The sequence below is a fragment of the Pristiophorus japonicus genome, chromosome 3 (assembly GCF_044704955.1).
Source record: "Pristiophorus japonicus isolate sPriJap1 chromosome 3, sPriJap1.hap1, whole genome shotgun sequence".
NCBI classification, from domain to species: domain Eukaryota; kingdom Metazoa; phylum Chordata; class Chondrichthyes; family Pristiophoridae; genus Pristiophorus; species Pristiophorus japonicus.
The window spans coordinates 107,687,509-107,700,438 of NC_091979.1; positions in this window are offsets into that span (position 1 = coordinate 107,687,509).

Below are 12,930 nucleotides of genomic sequence, written 5' to 3' on the forward strand. Positions count from 1 at the left end.
TTCAAGCATTAACAGTTTTTGTCCAATTACTAGTGCAGCGGGGGTTATCTACGGGGGTTAGAGGGGGGGACATGGGGGGGAGGGCGAGACACGGGGGGAGGGGAAGAGAAAGAGACAGGGGAAGATGCGGGGATGGGGGGTGCTGAGTGGGTGACACGGGGGGTGGGAAGAGAGAGAAACACAGGGGTGAGAGTGAGAGACATGGTGGGGGGGGAGAGAGAGGGACATGGGGGTGGGGGGTAGAGAAAGAGATGGGGAGACTGGTGCGGGAGGTAGGGATGGGGAGAGGCTGACTCCGCTCCCTCCTAACCCCCCCCCCCCCCCGTCCTTCTCCACCCAGGCTCTTTTCTCCATCCCCACCTCCCTTCTTCCCATCCCTACCAACCAGTCTCTCCCCCTCCCTCCCAAGTCTGTCCCCACTCCTTCTCCTCCCTACATGCCTCCTTCCCCCCTCCTTCCTTTCTCCCTCCCCAGTCACTCCCCTCCCTCCCTCCCTCCCCAGTCACCCCTCCCTCCATCTCTCCCCAGCGACGCAGCTCCCTCCCCAGTCTCTCCCCGTCGCTTCCCCTTCCTTCCCCAGTATCCCCCCTTCACTCCCCTGTCTCTCCCCCCTCCCCCAGTCACTCCACTCCCTCCCTCCCTCCCCAGTCACTCCCCTCCCTCCCCAGTCTCTCCTTCCTCCCTCCCTCCCTAGTCTCTCCCCTCTCCTTCCCCAGTCTCCCCCCTTGTCTCTCCCCCCTCCCTGCTCTGCCTCTCTCCCCTGCCTCTCCCCCCCCTCCCCCCAGTCATTCCCCCTTCCTTCCCCAGTCACCCCCAACCCGTCTCTCTCCCAGCCCCCTCCCTCCCTCCCTACCCTGTCTCTCTCTGCCCTTTCCTCCCCTCCCCTGTCTCTCTCCCCACTCCCTCCCCTTTCTCTCTCTACCCCGCCCCCATCCTCCCCTGTCTCTCTCCCCACTCCCTCCCCTTTCTCTCTCTACCCCCCCATCTCCCTCCCCTGACTCTCTCCCCACTCCCTTCCCTGTCTCTCTCTCCTCCCCTTCTCCCTCCCCTGGCTCTCTCTCCCCCCATCCACCTCCCCACCTCCCTCCCCTGGCTCTTACCCCTCCCTCTCTCCTCTCTCTCTCTCTGTCCCCTGCCCTTTCCACCCCCCACCTCCCCTGTCATGTATCCTACATTATTATATATAACTGTATCCTAACATGCTATACATGACTGTAATAAGATATGACCTGTAACCACCAGCATACCTTACCACCAGGGGTGCACTTGCAAGAGACAGGTATATAAGGACAGGTTTCAGGCAATGCAGCATTCCAGAGCTGTGAAATAAAGGTGCAGGTCCAGAGTGATCTTGACTTCACTACATGCCTCGTGTGAATCTGTACTGAGGGGACAGGACTTTACAGTGGCGACGAGTTACGGGATTACAGAATCCACAGAATGGCGAACAACGGATCAGATGAAAAGTACAATGCGGGAGACAATTGGGAGGACTTTATAGAAAGGCTCCAGCAAAGCTTTGTAACCAAAGACTGGTTAGGAGACGACAAAGCAGACAAGAGAAGCGCCCATCTCTTGACCAGCTGTGGCTCGAAAACATACGCTTTAAAGAAGGATCTGCTGGCACCCGAGAAACCAGCAAGCAAGTCATTTGAAGAATTGAGCACACTGGCAAGAGACCACCTGAAGCCAGCGAGCAGCCTACACATGGCCAGACACAGGTTCTACAACTACAGATGCCGTGTGGGCCAGAGCATACCCGACTTCGTGGCGGAACTTTGGAGGTTGGCTAGTTTATGTGAGTTCTCCGATGAACTGAGGAGAGAAATGCTGAGAGACTTTTTCATTGAAGGAATAGGCCACGCAGGCATATTCGGAAAAGCTCATAGAGACCAAGAACCTGACCTTAGAGGCAGCAGCACTGGTTGCACAGACATTCTTGGTAGGGGAAGAAGAAACGAGGTTAATTTACAATGCAGGTACGACAAATAACGAAATATCGTAACAAGAAGTTCACAGCATTAAACAAGCTGCTACCCCCACACACAGACAAAACTGGGAGAACAGGCTCTCGACAGCAGGCAGTGGCGCCAGAAGCCATTCAGGGCCACAGGAACGGCTGTTCACACCTCATCAACCCACAATGCAAGCAATCAACTACAAACTGAGAGAAGCTCAAGAGAGATCAGCCAGACGCACCTCATTCTTTGGGAACAATGGACGCAGTCTGTGCTGGAGGTGTGGGGGTGGGCACTCATCAAGGGGATGTCGATTTCAGCAGGCCGTTTGCAGGAACTGTGAATATACAGGGCATTTGGCCCGCATGTGCAAAAAAACAGCAGCTCGGCTGGTATACGAATTGGATGGGTCAGAAAGCGGACCAGAAGACGGTGGGGACAGTACCCGGGACACCGATGTACAGCGGGTCAACACGATCAATGGCCGCTGCTCCTACAACAGAATGCCTCCTATAATGATGAGGGTCCTACTCAATAGGATACCTGCCAACATGGAGCTGGACACGGGAGCGAGTCAATCTCTCATGGGCGCTCAACAATTTGAACAACTGTGGCCGCATAAAAGAGACAGACCAAAACTCACAAGGGTCGACACCAAACTAAGGACCTATACCAAAGAAATCGTACCAGTCCTTGGCAGCGCCATGCTCTCTGTCACACACAAAGGGACAGTGAACCGACTTCCCCTGTGGATTGTCTCCGGAGAGCCCCCAGCACTGCTGGGGAGAAGCTGGCTGGCAAAACTAAACTGGAAATGGGATGATGTCCATGCCATGTCATTAGAGGAACGGATCTCCTGCTCAACAGTTATAAAGCGATTTGAACATCGCTTTCAGCCAGGTGTGGGCACTTTCAAAGGGGCCAAAGCCAAAATCTACATCACACAGGATGCTGAACCGGTCCATCACAAGGCCAGAGCTGTACCCTATGTGATGAGGGAAAAGATTGAACACGAACTAGACAGGCTTCTGCGGGAAGGCATTATATCACCTGTGGAATTTAGCGACTGGGCAAGTCCCATCGTCCCAGTTATGAAGCCTGATGGATCCGTACGAATTTGTGGGGACTACAAATCTACCATAAACAGAGTCTCCCTACAGGACCAGTACCCGCTGCCCAGAGCGGAGGACATATTTGGCACATTGGCTGGAGGTAAACTTTTCTCAAAACTAGACCTCACATCTGGGTATATGACACAAGAATTGACCGAGGAATCCAAGCTACTCACCACTATCAACACACATCGAGGCCTTTTCATGTACAACCGATGCCCATTCAGCATCAGGTCAGCAGCTGCCATATTCCAGCGCAACATGGAGAGTCTGCTCAAGTCCATCCTGGGGACGGTTGTATTTCAAGACGACATACTTATCACGGGCAGGGACACCGACTCCCATCTCTGTAATTTGGAGGAAGTACTAAAGCGGTTGGATCGGGTAGGCCTACGAGTCAAGAAATCCAAGTGCCTGTTTCTCGCACCCCAGGTTGAATTTTTGGGCAGAAGGATTGCCGCTGATGGAATCCGCCCAACAGAGTCCAAAACAGAAGCAATTCGCCTGGCACCCAGGCCCTGGAATGTCTCAGAACTGCACGCCATTCTCAGGCTACTCAATTACTTTGGGAACTTTATGCAGAACTTAAGCACGCTGCTGGAGCCTCTCCATGTGCTACTCAGGAAGGGGTGCGATTGGTTTTGGGGAGAGGCCCAGGAACGCGCCTTCAATAAGGCACGCAACCTTCTGTGTTCCAACAGTGTTTTGACTTTCTTTGACCCAGGTAAAAAGTTAGTTCTCACATGCGATGCGTCAGCGTATGGGGTCGGGTGCGTTTTGCAACATGTCGATAGTGCGGGCAAATTACAACCCATAACTTATGCCTCCAGGTTACTTTCGCAGACGGAGTGCGGGTACGGAATGGTAGAGAAGGAGGCGCTCGCGTGTGTGTACGGTGTCAAAAAGATGCACCAATACTTTTTCGGGGCCAAGTTCGCTTTAGAAACCGACCACAAGCCCCTCACGTCCCTCCTATCCGAGAGCAAGGCAATAAACGTCAACACCTCGGCGCAGATTCAACAGTGGGCACTCATGCTGGCGTCCTACGACTATAACATAAGGCACAGAACAGGCACAGACAACTGTGCCGACGCGCTCAGCAGGCTACCCCTGGCGACCACGGAAGGGTCTGACGAACAGGACTGTGAGATAGTCATGGCAATCAATGCCTTTGAGTCCACAGGTTCGCCCATGACAGCTCGCCAAATCAGAGCCTGGACAGCCAGCGACCCCACGTTATCCTTAGTAAAAAGATGTGTCCCAACCGGTGACTGGGCAGAGGCTCGCGATGCCTGCCCCGAGGAATTAAAACTCTTTCACAGGCGCATGCATGAGCTATCACTACAAGCAGACTGCCTGATGTGGGGCAGCCGAGTAGTCATGCCTCTGCGAGGCAGAGAGGCATTTGTGCGGGAGCTCCACCGCGAGCACCCGGGGATCATTCTCATGAAAGCCATAGCCAGATCCCACGTCTGGTGGTCTGGTATTGACCCGGACTTGGAGCTCTGCATCCGAAGGTGCACCATTTGTGCCCAACTCAGCAATGCCACCAGAGAGACTCCACTGAGCCCCTGGCCCTGGCCTACCAAACCGTGGTCGCGGGTGCACGTAGACTATGCGGGCCCATTCATGGGCAAAATGTTCCTCGTAGTTGTAGATGCATTTTCAAAGTGGATCGAATGCACCATTTTAAACTCGAGCACAACCTCCACCACTGTGGAGAGCCATGCACCCATGTTTGCAACGCACGGAATCCCTGACATATTGGTCAGTGACAATGGTCCGTGCTTCACCAGCGCAGAATTCCAAGATTTTATAATTGACCGCGCCAAAAATCACGTCAAGACGGCACCGTTCAAGCTGGCCTCCAACAGCCAGGCAGAGAGAGCAGTGCAAATCATAAACAAGGCATGCTTAAAATCCAAGGTCCCACGCTGCAGGATCGCCTGTCGCGACTGCTGCTGGCATACAGATCTCGTCCGCACTCATTGACTGAGATTCCCCCCGCGCAACTGTTGATGAAAAGGACTTTAAAAACAAGGCTCTCATTAATCCTCCCAGACATGCACGAAATCGTTGAGGCAAAGCGCCGTAACCTGACTGACTACCATGACAGAAATTCGAGGGGGAGATGGAATGAGATAGGGGACAAAATGTTTGTACTAAACTATGGCAGGGGTCCCAAATGGCTTGCAGGGACAGTAGCGGGCAAGGAAGGAAACAGGCTACTGGTAGTACAAATGGACAATGGCAAAACCTGCCGGAGGCATGTAGACCAAGTCAAAAGCGGATTTACCAACAGCACTGTGGAACCAGAGGCAGACTACAATGTGAAACTCGCACCACACCTGGTGGACAGATAGAGGGAACGACCTGAGGAAAGGGCAATCCCAACAGACAGCCCAGGCGAGTCAACAACAATCACATCAATCGAAACAGACAGCCCAGGCGAGATACCAGCAACCACACCCAAAGAAAAACAGACACCAAGGCAAACAACTGAACCACAACTTAGACGCTCCACGCGAGAGCGTAGACCACCTGAGAGACTGAACCTATAAAGACAATAAGACCTTGGGGGTGGGTGATGTCATGTATCTTACATTATTATATATAACTGTATCTAACATGCTATACATGACTGTAATAAGATATGACCTGTAACCACCAGCATACCTTACCACCAGGGGTGCACTTGCAAGAGACAGGTATATAAGGACAGGTCTCAGGCAAGTGCAGCATTCCAGAGCTGTGAAATAAAGGTGCAGGTCCAGAGTGACCTTGACTTCACTACATGCTTCGTGTGAATCTGTACTGAGGGGACAGGACTTTACATCCCATGCCTCTCTTCCTCCCCTACTCTCTCTCTCTCCCCACCTCCCTCCCCTGTCTCTCTCCCCGCTCTCTCCACTCTCTCTCCCCCCTTCCCTCCCCTGTCTCTCCCCCCCTCCCTCCACTGTCTCTCTCCCCCCCTTCCCTCCCCTGGCTCTCTTCCCCCCTTCCCTCCCTCCCCGTCACTCTTCCCTCCCTCCCCGTCACTCTCCCCCTCCCTCCCCTTGCTCTCTCTCCCCTCCCTCCCTCCCCTCTCTCTCTTCCCCCCCCCCCACCTCTCCTGTCTCTCTCTCCCCCCCCTCCCACTCTCTCTCTCTCTCCACCTCCCTCCACTGTCTCTCTCCCCGTCCCCTGTCTCCCTCCCCGCTTCCCTCCCAGGCTCTCTTCTCCCCTTCCCTCCCTGCCTCTCCCCCTCTCCCTCCCCTCTCTCCCCCCCCCACACCTCCCCTATCTCTCTTCCCCCCCCAGTCCTGTCTCTCTCCACCCCTCCCTCCCCTGTTTCTCTCCGCTCCCTCCCTCCCCTGTCTCTCCCCGCCCCTCCCTCCATTGTCTCTCTCCCTCCCCTGTCTCTCCCCCCTCCCTCCCCTGTCTCTCTCCCCCTCCCCCTTCCCCTTCTGTCTCTCCTCCCTCCCTCTCCTGTCTCTCTCTCCCCCCTCCCACCCCGTCTCTCTCTCTCTCGCCCCCCTCTCCCCTGTCTCTCTCTCTTCCCTCCCTGTCTCTCCTTCTCTCTCCTCCTGTCTCTCTACCCCAGCCCCTCCCTCCCCATCGCTCTCTCTCTCCCCCCTCCCTCCCCTGTCTCTCTCTCTCTCTCTCTTCCCCCCCTCCCCTGTCTTTCTCCCCCCTCCCCTCCCTCGCTACCCCCTCCCCTCCCTTCCCTGTCTCTCTCCACCCCCCAACTCCTGTTATGTATGTAATAACTCGATAGACTGAATACTGTAAACTAACACAGGTACAAACCTGACTCTGCTTTATTAGGGCCAAAGTAATTACATTATATGATGGCTTGCCTTTTATACCTGGGCCGCACACACATGCGTACAGCCCAATGACCTCCGACAGTGGCGCCATCTGGTGGCTAGTAACCCCAAGCATACGTACATGACAACATCCCCCTTTAAGATATTAGTAAATCTTTTTACAAATTGAGATGGTCCGGGGCTTTTCGCTCTCGAGTTGATCGTCCCAGTTCAACTTCAACCTTGGGCGAGTGTTCTGAGTCTGTTATGACTGGGGGCTGGGTAGCCGATCTGATGGGAATGGCAATGACCATGTCAGGGATTGAAAGTCCAGATTCATTGACCATTTCAGTGATTGAAAATCCAGACTCATTGATGACAGCGGGGTCCTCTGATGACAGAGGGTAGGTTGGTTGGTCACTGATTGTGTCTTCCTCAGACTGTTCCGGTTCATCCGTGTGCCGCAGCTTTATCTGATCAACATGTTTCCTGCATGTTTGACCATTCTTGAGCTTGACGATAAACACTCTGTTACCCCCCTTGGATGTAACAGTACCGGCGATCCACTTGTGACCTTGACCATAATTTAATACATACACAGGATCGTTAACAGAAATGTCGCGTGACACAGCAGCGCGATCATGTTGACTTTGATGTCTGTATTCAACATGATCATTCAAGTCAGGGTGGACAAGAGAGAGGTTGGTTTTGAGACCTCTCTTCATCAATAGTTCAGCAGGGGGAACCCCGGTAAGCTTGTGGGGTCTTGTTCTGTAACTAAGCAATATGCATGACAAGCGAGTCTGCAGTGAACCTTGAGTTACACGTTTCATACTCTGCTTGATGGTTTGGACAGCATGCTCTGCTTGACCATTAGACGCGGGTTTGAATGGTGCTGACCTCACATGTGTCATGTATGTAACCTTCATGTAACTGTGACCTTCATGTAACAACACTGCATACTATATACACCTAAGAAATGCACACCTTGACCATAGGGGGTGAACTTGTGGGAGACACTCCTAGCCTGGTCTTTCAGGTAGAAAAGGGGAAGCTCCAACCACCTTCATCACTTCTTGGTCCTGTGAATAAAGGTCAGGTCATAGAGTGACTTTGTCTGCAGAATGTGCCTCGTGTGAATTTATAGTAGTGTGTAAGGACACAACATTTGGCGACGGGAAATGGGAATCAACGACTCACGAGAATGGCCACCGGTAGCACAGAGGAACGGTACTGTGTTGGTGAGGACTGGGACGATTTTGTTGAGGAATGTTGGTGGTCACACATAATGGATCAGAGAACCGGCTGCCACTCTGGATTGTCCCGGGAAATGATCCCGTGCTTTTGGGGAGGAGCTGGCTAGCCGAGATGAACTGGAAATGGGGGGATGTGCACACCATTTCATCTGTGGAATGAAGTTCATGCTCACAGGTCCTACAGAAATTTGAGTCACTATTGCAACCTGGTGTCGGGACTTTCAAAGGTACCAAAGTTGTGATACGCATCACCCCGGATGCCAGACCAGTGTACCATAAAGCCAGAGCTGTGCCGTATGTGATGCGGGAGAAAATTGAGAGTGAGTTGGACAGGTTGCTAAGAGAGGGCATAATTTCGCCCGTTGAATTCAGCGACTGGGCAAGCACCATCGTCCCTGTCCTAAAAACGGATGGCTCAGTCAGGATCTGTGGCGACTACAAGGCCACTATCGACCGAGTGTCACTACAAGACCAAATTCCGCTTCCGAGAGTGGAGGATCTTTTTGCCACGCTGGCAGACGGCAAGCTGTTCACCAAGTTGGACCTCACTTCAGCCTACATGACCCAGGAACTGGCCGAAGAATCCAAGCTACTGACCACCACCACCACGCACATGGGGCTGTTTGTCTACAACAGATGTCCGTTTGGCATTTGATCAGTGGCCACTATCTTTCAAATAACATGGAAAGCCTGCTCAAATCCATCCCTGGAACAATCGTATTTCAGGACGACATCCTTATCACGGGTCGAGACACCGAGGAACAGCTCCACAACCTGGAGGAGGTGCTACGCCGAATGGAATGGGTGGGCCTGCGACTAAAGAAGTCCAAGTGTGTGTTTTTGGCGCCAGAGGTCGAGTTTTTGGGCAGGAGGGTTGCCGCAGACGGGATCCGGCCCACCGAATCAAAAACGGAGGTGATTCGTCGTGCGCCCAGGCTCGGCAACACATTGGAGTCGCATTCATTTCTGGGACTGTTGAACTATTTCGGGAACTTTCTGCCGAACTTAAGCACATTGTTGGAGCCGCTACACGTGCTCCTGTGTAAGGGTTGCGATTGGTTTTGGGGGACTGTCAGGAACGGGCTTTCAATCGGGTGCGGAACCTGCTTTGTTCCAATAAGCAGTTGACTCTGTACAACCCCTGTAAGAAATTGGTTTTGACACGTGATGCATCATCCTGTGGGGTTGGGTGCGTGTTGCAGCAGAGTAATGATGAGGGCCAGCTCCAACCTGTGGCTTATGCCTCCAGGTCGCTCTCCCAAGCAGAAAGGGGATATGGGATGGTTGAAAAGGAAGCACTCGCATGTGTCTACGGGGTGAAAAAAATGCACCAGTACCTTTTTGGCAGAAGGTTCGAGTTAGAAATGGACCACAAGCCGTTAACATCCCTATTGTCAGACAGCAAAACTGTCAATGCCAATGCGTCAGCTCGCATACAGCAATGGGCTCTCACGCTGGCTGCGTATGACTACACCATACGGCACCGGCCAGGCACCGACAATTGCGCTGACGTCCTCAGCAGGCTTCCACTGGCCACCATTGAGAGGGCAGCGGAGCAAAGCGCTGAGATGGTCATGGCTGTCGATGCTTTTAACCCTAACCCTAACCCTAACCCTAACCCTAACCCTAACCCTAACCCTCATCACAGCCTGCCAGATCAAAATCTGGACCAACAGAGATCCCCTCCTTTCCTTGATTAAGAAAGGTGTCCTGACTGAGGATTGGGCGCCCGCACACAGAGCATGCCCTGATGCCCTGAGGAGGTCAGACCGTTTCACAGACGAATGGATGAGCTCTCCATCCAAGCCGACTGCCTACTGCCCAGAAGGGAAGTGAAGCATTCATCAGGGAACTCCACAGCGAGCACCCAGGCATCGTGCAAACGAAGGCCATTGCCCGGTCACATGTATGGTGGCCGGGAATTGACTCAGACCTGGAGCACTGTGTTCGCAGGTGCACGACGTGTGCCCGGTTGGGCAATGCCCCCAGGGAGGCCCCACTCAGCCCATGGCCGTGGCCCTGGCCCACCAGGCCGTGGTCACATATTCACGTAGACTACGCGGGCCCGTTCATGGGAAAAATGTTCCTCATTATTGTTGATGCGTACTCAAAATGGATCGAGTGCATCATCTTGAATTCGTGCACGACATCCACCACTATGGAGTCTGCATGCGGTCTTTGCGACTCACGGCTTGCCGGACATCCTGGTTGGCGACAACGGCCCGTGTTTCACTAGCTATGAATTCCGGGAATTCATGTCGGGTAATGGCATCAAACATGTCAGGACAGTACCGTTCAAGCCGGCCTCCAATGGCCAGGCGGAACGTACGGTCCAAATCATAAAATAAGGCATGCTCCGGATTCAAGGACCCTCCCTTCAATGCCGCCTATCGCGCCTCCTGCTGGCCTATAGGTCCCGACCGCATTCGCTCACAAGAATCCCGGCCACAGAACTACTCATGAAACGTACACTAAAAACTTGGCTGTCCCTCATTCATCCAGTCCTGTCAGACATTGTTGAGGGCAAGCATCAGTCCCAAAATGAGTGCCATGGCCGTAACTCAAAGGGGAGATGTATAGAAATCGATGACCCTGTATTTGTTCTTAATCACACTTTGGGGCCCAAGTGGCTTGAGGGTACTGTAATTGGCAAAAAGGGGAATAGGGTCATAGTGGTCAGAGTTAACAATGGACAGATATGCCGCAAGCATCTGGACCAAGTGAAAAAAGATTCAGCATGGACACTGAGAAACCTGAGGAAGATCATGAGATGCTGCCCACACCACCACCAGTGAATGAGCAACAAGAACATTCAGCAGCATGCACAGTCCCTGCGGCCAGCCTGGACGAGCTGGAATTACCACAGAGGACAGAGACACATGCCAAGGCTCAACAACCAGAGCCCCAACTGCGGTGCTCCACGAGAGAGCGTATCGCCCGAAAGACTTAATCTTTGACCCCACAAGATATTGGGGGAGGTGATGTCATATATGTAACCTTCATGTAACTGTGACCTTCATGTAACAACACTATATACACCTAAGAAATGCACACCTTGAACACAGGGAGTGAACTTGTGGGAGACACTCCTAGCCTGGTCTTTCAGGTATAAAACAGGAAGCTCCACCCACCTTCATCACTTCTTAGTCCTGTGAATAAAGGTCAGGTCACAGAGTAACTTTGTCTGCAGAATGTGCCTCGTGTGAATTTATAGTAGTGTGTAAGGACACAACAGCATGTTTGATACCATTGAGTTTCATGAACACTTGAAACTCCAGACTAGTGAAGCAAGGTCCGTTGTTGCTTACAATGATGTCGGGCAGACCATGAGTGGCCATCACAACACGAAGTCTCTCAATGGTAGCTGTGGATGTACTGGATGACATGATTATACACTCTATCCACTTGGAATATGCATCCACCACAACTAAAAACATCTTTCCCAGGAAGGGACCTGCAAAGTCGATGTGAATCCTGGACCGTAGTTTAGATGGCCACGACCACAGACTCAGCGGCGATTCCGCTGCTGCTTTACTGAGCTGCATGCAAGTGTTTCCCTGATGCACACATCATTCCAGATCAGAGTCAATTCCAGGCCACCATACATGAGATCTGGCAATGGCTTTCATCATGACAATACCGGGATGAGTGCTATATAGATCATGTACAAATTTCTCTCTGCCTTTCTTAGGCATAACAACACGATTACCCCACAGTAAACAATCTGACTGAATGGATAGTTCGTCTTTGCGACGGCTGTAAGGTTTGGTCTCTGATATGTCCTTACTATACAGTATAAATTCACACGAGGCCCATACTTGAGAGAAGGTCACTCTGTGACCAGTTACCTTTATTACCAAGACCTCAAGTGATGAAGGTAGGTGGAGCTTCCCCTTTTATACCTGCAAGTCCAGGTTAGGAGTGTCTCCCACAAGTTCGCCCCTTGTGGTCAATGTTCTCAAGGTGTACAACTTAGGTCAGCTTATACATGGGTCACAATGATAGTTGAATACATGACATCACCTCCCCCCCAAAGTCTTATTGGGGTCACAGGTTAAGTCTCTCTGGTGGTTTACGCTCCCTTGTAGAGTGCCTGAGTTGGGGCTCCGGTTGTTGGGCGCTGGCCTGAGTGTCTGCTGTTTGCGGTGCCCCAGGCCTGTCCGGACTGCTCACAGTGACTGGGATCTCCTCCACTTGGTTCTGGTGTTCGGTCACCTGTGGTGGAGTAAACTCTACGTCGTGTTCTTCCTCTGCTTCCTCTATGGGGTTGCTGAACCTCCTTTTAGTTTGATCCACGTGTTTGCAGCAGATTTGTCTATTGCTAAGTTTAACTACCAAAACCCTATTCTCCTCTTTGGCAATCACAGTGCCTGCGAGCCATTTGGGCCCTGCAGCGCAATTAAGGACAAAAACAGGGTCATTGCCATCAATACATCGCGCCCTCGCATTCCTGTCATGGTAGTCACATTGTGACTGATGCCTGCTCTCAACAATTTCTTTCACAGTAGGGTGTATAAGGGATAACCTGGTTTTGAGCATCCATTTCATTGGCAGCTCTGCGGGTGGAACCCCTGTGAGCGAGTGTGGTTGGGATCTATTGGCCAACAGGAGGCATGATAAGCGGCTTTGTAGGGAACCCCCTTGGATTCTGAGCATCCCCTGTTTGATTATCTGCACTGCTCGTTCCACCTGGCCGTTTGAGGCCAGCTTGAACGGTGCCGTTCTGACATGGTTGATTCCATTGCCTGCCATAAAGTCCTGGAAATCAGTGCTTCTGAAGCATGGGCCATTGTCGCTGACCAAGACATCCGGTAGA